At 40.0% G+C, this 10,229-nt stretch overlaps 1 long non-coding RNA gene across 1 annotated transcript in view; it reads left to right on the top strand.

The window, feature by feature from the left end:
- The window catches only part of LOC117946086, a 7,921-nt gene extending 1,902 nt beyond the window's left edge, over positions 1-6,019 (top strand). The window contains exons 2-3 of the long non-coding RNA XR_004656965.1: positions 4,225-4,227; positions 5,897-6,019. This is a non-coding gene — a long non-coding RNA (uncharacterized LOC117946086). The remainder of the gene's footprint in view (positions 1-4,224; positions 4,228-5,896) is intronic.
- The last annotated feature ends 4,210 nt before the right edge of the window (positions 6,020-10,229 follow it).

Genomic DNA, 10,229 nt, shown 5'->3' on the forward strand with positions numbered 1-10,229 from the left:
CAGAGGCATTAATAAAAAATCACTCAAAAAATCACTGTTAGTCCCAATTGCTGTGACAGGTCATTTATGACCATTAGATAAAAAATGACAGAAACATTTAAAAGATACATATAGTCATTTTAAAACATCCTTTTGGCAAAACAATAATCTTGTTTCGCCAGACCATCCACACGCTTCAAAGCGGGAGAGGGTCTGGCTAGTCCACACGACATTCCGGGGTGGGAGAAAAACGTGCTGTGGTTTATTGGCATTTCTTGAAACCAATCAAAATAGTCATGCAAGTGAAAACTCTGATTGGACAGAGAGAGTCTGGATATACCCTGCAGAAATCTGAGGAGCAGTTAAGCCATATACCATAAATCCACCAGAGTTTAAAATTCAAACAGAAAAAAAACGGAAGGTAACAGACATTGGCAAAAATACATGCATCCGGCAGAATTTCCTGCAGCACTGAAGCAATCCTTCAAAAAAAAGAAGTGGAAAGTAAAGGATATAGACTAGCGAAACAAAGAAGATTCGTCCAGTTAGTCAGCTTTGTTGCTGAGATGTTTGTCATTTGGTCCTTTGTTACTTAGCACACTCCTTCTTAATGTGAATTAATATCTGACATCAAGCGTGCTGAACAAGACCAGGCCTGAAATCTGTCTACTTTAATCATTTTTCCAGAGCTTTCAGGTGCCTTTAGGTTTCATTCTTTCACATTTTTATTGATATATACTTTGGATTCTGACAGTCCCAAATAGTAGTCAAAAGTTTATTTGAACTCCTCAGTTTCTTCATCTTCTTCTTCTTTGTCTTCTTCTTTTTCTTCTTCTTCTTCTTCTTTGTCTTTGTGGTTGTTAGACAGGGAGATTGTAAAGAAAATGAGGTTCACCATCATGTGAAACGGGAAACTCCTCCTTGAACTAGGCTGATTAGATAATGTATTCTTTATCATTATAAAAACAAGTTAATTCAAGGGAGGATAACTTATCCAGTCTTACATGGACTATATGAAAATTACAAATGTTGAATGAAATATGACAGATTAAGGTCCTGGCTTCTGGGACACTTTTGTCAAGGAAAAAGTATCTGTGAATGTGCACAATCCCCAAAACACTCACACTCAAGCCAATCCCACACTGACTAGTTATGGGTAGAGGGAGTGTTAGTTTGGGAAAAGAGTTGCTGTCCATCAAGGGTGATTACGACTCTCGCAGCTGCCCCCACTCTGCACAGTCAGCCGAGCTCTGCTAATATAGTCTGTGCAAAAACTCAGGAAAACGTAGCTGTCTCTCTGCATCTCTCTGTTTTTAATGATGTTTAGACTAACACCACATTTTTTCTCAGACACTGAGACATAAACGGTAGTGACACATTATTAAATCAGATACTGTACTTTTCCTAACGGCAGCTCAGCTGCAGAGAAGTCTGAGAGTGATGTATATATTGGAAAAAGAAAGGTTCCACTTGACTGGATGCATTTACAGTTACACATAAAATCCATAACCTCATTTGGGTTATTCATGTTTCTCTTCCCTGTAATGTATATTTTTGTCGTGGCTCTAGCAACGGCAATCATGATCTGTCCACCACTTTGGTCCACGCTGAAATAGCTCAACAACTATTGGATGGATTGCCGTGCAATTGTATACTCACATTCATGTTCCACTCAGGATGAATTGCAGTTACAATTACAGTTGCAATTTAGTTTTGTGAACCCTAGACTTTTCGTCTAGCGCCAAAATACCTGCAAAACTAATCTAAGCATTCTCAGCAGCTTCAACTGTACTGTGTGTTTCCTGCTAGCTAGCAAAATGGATGCTAGAGACGGTCCTCCCCTGAAAAACTACACCATAAGGCGTTTGTTCAAGCATCAATTACAATGCATATTTACGATTACAGGGGCTCTAATTACTAAAACGCTCCTATGGGTTTTTGTATTAGAGGGTAGGAATTTACAACCTGTATCATTGTATGGTTTGGAGGACTAAATTATTGGAGGTTGTTGGGATGCTAACTAAGCTAATATGATAAACATGCTTTGTCATCGTGAGTATGTTAGCATGCCGTCATTAAGCTTAAAGTACTGCTGTGCCTTGTCCTGGTATATCTACGATTTCATGCCACAATCATTTTATTAAATATTTTTTTTTCAATATATCCTTTGTTTTTGTTCATGTTCCATCTGCAGTATAGATTGTGAAACATCTCTAGAGGTTATTGTGAACATTTTTGGCAGATAGAGACAGCTGTTGACCACAGCACAGAGGAACTTTCAGTCTGTAAAAAATTATTATTAGATTAGGTCTGCTTCTGCTTTAGGGTTTGTAATTTAACTTTTGTAAATGGTTTTCAGCAGTGTGGAACAGCTTTTTTTTCACTTTAACATCACAAAGTGTAGTCAGTAGAACATATTGAAGAGGCAATGCGTTTTGTCATCAGTCGTGTGGGCGTTCAGCTGAATCATTTACAGAAATCAAGTGATTTTACTTGATGTGTGAATGTGGAGGAAAATAAAGCCAGACAGCACTGTGCTGAGAAGCCACAAGACTGTATGCTCATCATTATGCCAGTAAAGATACCAGATTTACCAAAATGTTGAATAAATTCTGACTCTCACATCCTCCTCATCTTCCTCTCGAGTGCCTCCCACTACTTCTTCCTGTATCTGTTTGTGGCAAACAGCCCTTGGATTTCCTCTCTTTGCCCCTTGAAAATCAAGCTTTGGCGTGGGCGGTTGAGACATGTCTCTTTCTTTTTGTGTGTGCTGTAAATATTTTCTCCAATCAAAGAGTCAAACTTCAGAGCTCAGTCTAATCTCTGAGACACCCATCAAAGAACAGGATGAAGCAGATGAGTTGAGAGAGAGAGATAGAGAGAGAGAGAGAGAGAGAGACACTTAGGGTAGTGTTTGTAGTAAGGAGTTTATGATTTTATTTCTGCAATTCACAATTAACATGGATTACATCATATTGTATTACAAATAAAAAAGCTAAATGCATAAGCACCACTACACCATTACATTCAGCAGGTCGTCAGATCGCCAAATGTTTGTCTTTAAAGCAACTGACTTAACATTATTAAATGAAGATATATCAAGATATTTTTTCACGTTTTTGTCCACTTACATCAAAGTTTATACATGTTCTAGATTTAACCAAGTTGCAAACCACAACTGCATTGTGTTGCTAAATTCAAGGTTTTTAAAGGACAAGGAAAACAATATTTTGTATTTATATTAACAAGTCTCAAGAAATAAAAACACTTGATAACAATCAAGTGATCCTGAGAACAAGTACTATGTGTCATGATCCTGGGTTTACTTTAATTTCCTGTTTCATTTAGTAGGCTCTTCTCATGTGTAATGTCTGACTTGACTTCCTCGCGTTTGATTTCCACTCTATCGGCTGCTCCGCCCTAATGTCTTTCCCTTGTTCCTTGTCAGCCCTCATGGCACCTGTCCCTCCTTATCACCCTCCTTTTCTAGCTGCAGTTGTTCGCTTGTTTGTCTTGTTCAGTTGTTTGCACGTTTTCCTGGCGCTCAGTGTACCTTCTAATGTTAAGTGTTTCCAGTGTTCTTTTTTTTTTTTTTTAGTCAGCCCCATGTTTGTTGAAGGTTTTTGTTCTGCCAACCTGCCCGACTGCTCTCTTGCTTCTGGGTCCTCCTTTTGAACTCTTTGAAACTGTGACACTGTGTGTGTGTGTATTCAAAACCTGATTTAATTTAGCTTAGCTCCTTTGTGCCAAATAAAAAAATAATAGAATCATCAGTGAGCCTCACCATTGCACTGGCTGACAATATTCTTAATTGTGATGAATGTACTATAAACTATATATGTGGAACTTGTTAAGATTTTCATGTTCAGTAGGAATGAGTGGGCATGCCACAAAAAGTGCCACAAAAAAGCATACATTTGAAAAATGGCCAGCAGTAATTGAAAGTACACCAAGATAAAACTTACAGTCCTTCAATTCAAGCCTTGCAAGTGCGTCCATTTTTGATTTAGGCAATAATTTGATCCTTTGTTTGGTGAGTGTACTTTTATATTCAGATGCTGGATTACAAAGTAGCACATTTTGACCGTACTTACTGACAGCCGCACTGCATATTCTTTGACTTTGTTGCATGAGAAAAGAACAAGTGAAATTCAAGAACAGAAAACAAAAACCCACCTAACAGTGTCTTTTTCTGTTTCTCTCTGAGTCATCACTCTTCCCACAGAAAGCCACATAAAGCCGGAGGTAGTCATTATAGGCCTCCCAGGGTAACGCTTGAGTTACTGCTCAGGTCTATTCTTGCTCAGTCAGGGTGAAGTGGGTGCCCAGTGGTTCTTATCGTAGACACTGGGTGACAAATGTTCGTATAGGGTGTAATTCTTGCGGTTGTGTCTTCAACCCCAATGAGCCATGGGTGGAGTACCACTTACTAAAACCAAACCAGGATTTCCCAAGTGGTGCCAGGCACCCATAGAGAAGAAACAAGTATGAACCTTACTCTGGGTACATGCTGGCCCAAATTTGAATTCCTCAGGGGTTTGGTTTGGGACCTGTCCAAAATCCTGACTGCTGGTTTGCTTTCCAGTTCCATAGTTTTGTGCAGGGCTATAACAGTGTAGGATGGATGTAGGGAAACAGGACTGAAGTCTTCAGCGCAGATTATGCCCATGTTTGGAGGTGCACTGTGTCTGCAACCTAGTTGTTCTTACTAAGCAGACTTTTTGGATATTTTTACGCGGTTGCTGTCAGTCATTCTGGAGGTTTGGTTAGTCATGGATCAGTCTGGACTCTTTCAGGACAGGTCATTGAGTCTCCAGTAAGCTGTTTTTGTTCTGCTGCTGCTTAATCTGGAGATGTTATAAAAACCTAATATTTTTTGTCAAACTTTGCCAACATCCCTGTTATGTTAGGGCTTCCCTAACATGCATCAAGTTGTTACATGTATTATTCATAAGGAGCACACACCGTTTAGACAAAAATAGATGACAGCATGAAGTACGGCACACACAGGGTGTGTACTTTGGCTCTGTTTAGATTTAGAAAATTAGGACCTGCTCTGTTCATGTCTTTAAAGAATGGGCTCTGCCTTTTGCTCACTCTTTTTAAAGGCACCAGTGGCTGAAGTTCCTGACAGGCTATCATTTCCCCTGAGAAACAAAAAATAGCAAAGCTATATAATTTCTGAAAGTGACACAGCGTTCTGTGTGAAATACACTGAAATAACATGGATAAAATCACTGTTTCAGAAGCCTGAATATTACACAGATAACGTCTCTTCCTCTGTTAATTGAATTCAGATACCAGTAGAGAGATTTCAACTCTGGGAACACTTTAAACTCTGCACTGCCCTTTTTTGTGTGTTTGATTTGGACGCACACACTTTTACATTGTAATTATCACTTTGATGTCACCAAGTGACGAGTTTCACACAATACTAAACATATGCAATGAACAAATCAATTGGATTTCCAAAAATATGAGAAAATATGGACAGGTGGGCCAAAACTTTCAAAAAGGCTCTTGGTCATTAGCCCAGTAGTAGCAGAGATATGGTCTCCAACAACCCATCCAAGCCATGCTTGGTTTTCCATACATATAGAAACCCCAAAATTGTAAATATACCTAAGAAAACCAGGCATCCTCTGAATGTCCTAGATCTCTAGTTTGTGTTTGTAAAGATTCTTGAGGCTGTGATCATCCTAGAGGTCACAATAGGTCATTTTATTAAATGAGGTCAAGTTTCAGAAAACCAGTACATTACAGTCCCAGTACAATGACATGGGGACTAACATCATCACAGATAAATACAATTTGACTCATTGAATCCAGTCTCAGAGTCTCTTACTCAATGTATGCAATTCCAAGAATCTTTTCAGGGACCCCACTATGCAAAAATAATTAAATACACCATTTTGAGAAATGGCATGCTCTTTTTTCCCTCGCCAAAATTTAGCCTCACAATAGAGTGTTATTTAGCCCCTTCCAAACAACACAGTGCCAATGGATGCCTTGGGTTGTCTAGTTTCCATATTATACCAGTATATTCACTCTAGATTTAAAACTGAGCCTGCTGCAGTGGGCTATATTTGCTTTTTTTCTGACTACCTAGCTCACTTCTACCTAAAATGCTCCTTTACACTTTTTCCAGACCAGAAACCAGGGTACAGCCTCTCTGTTCCTTTCATTTTCTTGTTCTCTCTCTGCACCCTCACTCAGCTAGTCAGGCTGCAGTTCACGTTACATCTTCCCATACATTACACATGCACGTGTGTTCTGCTAATCTGACCCCGTTGTTGTAAAGATGGTGTGGTCCGTTTTTGACCACAAAAACTACAGGGGGTTGAACTATCAGAAGAAGTAGAAATTTGTGGTAGTAAATCATCATAAATCAACAATAAATCATGGAAATACATCAAACTTATATTTTCAGTGATATAAGTCAGTCAGTAAATTGTCAACCATAGACCTTAACATGCTCTTTACTCTTCCGTTTTGTTTCTTAATGCCTTTTTATGTCTTATGTAAAGCACTTATAATTCCTTGTTGTTAAAAGGTTCTATACAAACAAAACTTGCCTTTCCTGATTGGTAAAGAATTACAAGCCAGTGATGAAACAGAAACTGAATAGCTGAAGTTTCTCCACACAGTCCTAATGAAACTTGGACTCCCATTTTGACTACAACTTTATCTTCTCCTCCATCTGTGTAAATGCTTTGCACTAAAACCCAGAGCATGTTTTTGCTGCAGTGTTCTTGATTTAAATAATCCCCAGTGCTGTACAATGAGCTTTTTGAGGGCCTGACTGTTATTTATTATAGGCTCCCGCTGATCCCACTCTTCTATCATCTACACACTCGCCCCCTCAACAGAGTCCTTCATTCCAAACACGTGTAGCATCAGGAGGAGCAGCAAGTTCATATTTGCACAATAATAAGGGATTTTATGTCCTAAACTGGCACCTCCCTCTATCAGCATTATTCTATTCAAAGGGCAAATGGTGTGCTGGCAAATTAGTAGACTTTTTTTTTTTCCAACTTTGATTAGGTGTCAGCTGTGTTTACGCTCCAATATGTATTAAAACTGACATAACAGCCTTTGGGTTGTAGTTCAAGGTTTCAAGCTGTGTTTATTGTTCCCACTACACACTTGCATGCATCATCCCACACACACACACACACGCACACGCACACGCACACGCACAAATGCACGCACGCATGCCCACACACAACCTGCCCCATTAATTCCAGTGAATACTTAGTAAGCCTGTAATGGTTTATTTTCACCTCATCATCATTCTCACGTGTCCTGGGGTGATCTCAGCAGTCGATCTCTCCAGATTGGACGTCTGGCCTCCCTGAGCCTCCAGGCTCAACATTACCCTCTGCACTGTACTGTCAAACCAAACAGTCATTGATCCTATTTCTGGATGCTGAAAATGATGCAGTGATGAGTCAACCTGAGCTAAGAATGCTGAAAATACACATTGTTGTGGACCAAGAGCACACCTTTATTTTAAATTTGTGTAAGAAGTATTTTGAGCCCATAAAAAGAGCATTTTAGAAGCTGAAAATACACCTGCAACTACACATGCTGTATTCAATGAAACCTAACCAGAGGAAACTGTTGGGTTTGGAATCCATACAGAGAAATGTTCAAGGTATAGTCATTATTCTTGGACATTGGACGGCACATTTCACTCCATTTAATTTCCCGTTGATACGCTGGCTTCATCCTCATGTTACAGAGCTAATGCTGCAGCTCCTCAGAGAGAGAAGTGCGGTTTAAAAGCAAATAGAGTAGACTATGTGCTGTGAGAGAGGTGAACCGTCTGGGGGGGAACCACAAAGTCCTGCCCTGCTTTCTTTGTAGTCATACGCCACAGCTGCAGCGCTGGAATTTCATTCTCCCAGAGGAGAAGTTTATTAGATTTCAGTTAATGAAGCAAAACACCTTGGAGTGAGTGTGAATAGGGTGATGTTTGGTGTATAAAAAGGTAAAATTATATGTATTCTTCACAAATCTATCAAAATCAGTCCAAATAAAATGGTTAATGATCAAACACACTGACATCTTATTTCCATCTACAAACATCCGGAAGACCACAGCAGTACAAAAAAAAACCCAGTAAAATAGAGCAAGCTTTGCATGTGGGCAAATTATTTTGGCTGTCCCCGCAATTGCAGGTCACTCAGTGATAAGCATCGCATTATGCTGTGCAGTGGTAGCATAAACGCTGGGGATTTGAACAGGAAACTGATTTATGAATTCTTGCCCATTTTTTTTCTTCCAGTCATGCAGCCTGAGTGTAAACACCCTGACACTGCACAAGCTGATTACCAGTGAGGCAGATGGTTTCCACTCCAAGGAAGTCTTGTTTTTGCATTCCCACGTCATGGGAGAGCTGAAAAATGCAATGCAGCACACACATACGCACGCATGCAGACTTGCATTCATGAGGAAATAAGCATTCGCAGGCACACACTTCCATACAGGCAGGGATCACTTACTACCCTCCCTGAACTCAGGTGTTGATGTCAGTGTGCTTGAAGGAACCATAGATTTAAAAAATGATGGCTGTGAAATGCAGAGATTGTCGAGTTGGATTTTTTTGACTGATCATGCAGAGATTTGAATCCTCATTGCTTCACTCTGAGCAAATGTACTTTTCATAAATCACCAAGGTTTAAATTTCAGCCTTGAAGATGAGTATCCTCATTCTCTATAAATACTGTATATCATCTTTCGCTGACTTGTCCATGCGGCAGACATGCTATCATGCTAAGAACAAATGATTCATGAACTCTGGAGATTTAGAATGACAGTAATATATTCTTGACTGCGCCTAAAGGAAGCAATAGATTGAAGTAAGAGGGTGCTTTGATATAGGTTGAGTGTGCACAAAAAGATGAGATTTGTCTTATACATGTCACCTCTTGCTCTAGCTCCTCACAGGGATGAGTAAGTCATTAAGGGATTTCGCTGCGACCTGGAAAGGTGCGCATGCCTTCACAGAAGATGAAGTGTAGATGTTGATGGCTTAAAATCTTTGAGCGCTCCATGTAGCCCTTGGCTTGCAATCAAACAAATTTGCTTCTGTTCTTTTATTTCCATTCAAAGAAAGGAAAGTCATATCTGCAGGCTGAAAAAGTTATCTGTGAACCGAGCATGGAAGGACACCTGCTTCCCTAAAACCCTCGGGTCTTGAAAACAAAAACTTACGACAAACTTGTTCAGGCACATTTACAAGCAGTTCATTCGCTTTTTGACACAATTTTTGCTCCACCAACTGTGCGGTGGTGTCAAAGTGTTTGTTTTCCGATGAAAAGGAGCTCAGCTTGTTATCACAAGTGTCAGTGTGTTGACTGTAGCTGCAGGGGTTTGTTCCGCCAAAGGGGTAAATGACCAGCAGGCCACATTGGTGACCACAGTCCAGATGGATGCCTCTAACCCGAAACTGTTGATTTAGCCAACCATGAGTCAACGTTTCCCAGCGGAGGGGGATGGCAGTAGGGAGGCACAGAGGAAAGGAAGTGCATCAGTGTTGAACGATTACATGGGGCTTATGTTCCTGGTGTGGGGGCAAACAGGAAGCGGATGCTTGAGTGATTCAGAAGCAAAAAAGTGTCCAACTGATGTCGGTGTGGACAGCTGTAATCATTATAGTATTGGTGTGTGTGTGTGTGTGTGTGTGTGTGTGTGTGTGTCATATTGGGATGTTAGTGTGCATGAGTAATTGTGCACACATGAAGGAATATTTCACTACAAATCTATCTTTAGAGTACTATACATGCAGCCTGCAGGCTTAAAAAGTTCCCTGCTTGTGATTTAGAAAGGACATATGGCACAACAGAACATACTAGTCAGCTAACATAAGATGTGACGGTGGTCTGATATCTTCAATAGAAACTTTTAAAACACATCCTGCATCATTTTCCACTTCTCAACTGTTGACCAAAAGGTTCATGATGTTCCAAATAAGCCTTTGCAGTAGGCAACTTCTTGCAAAACTTCAAAGCTATGGAGAAACAATACCATGACACTAGTGGAGTACACTGCTATGTTTTAGAGAAACTGTGTTCCAAGACGTACTAGATATGGATAATTAATATGGACAATTAGGGGAGAGAGGGCTATGCTGCGGGAATGGTTTAAGGAGTTTTAATGGAGGTTGTAACATGCTTTTGCTGTGCTTCTGTGTCATTATCAGGATTCATTGTGACTGCTTGGAATCCAAGCCAACTGCAGCTGCT

Source organism: Etheostoma cragini, chromosome 6 (assembly GCF_013103735.1).
Source record: "Etheostoma cragini isolate CJK2018 chromosome 6, CSU_Ecrag_1.0, whole genome shotgun sequence".
NCBI classification, from domain to species: domain Eukaryota; kingdom Metazoa; phylum Chordata; class Actinopteri; order Perciformes; family Percidae; genus Etheostoma; species Etheostoma cragini.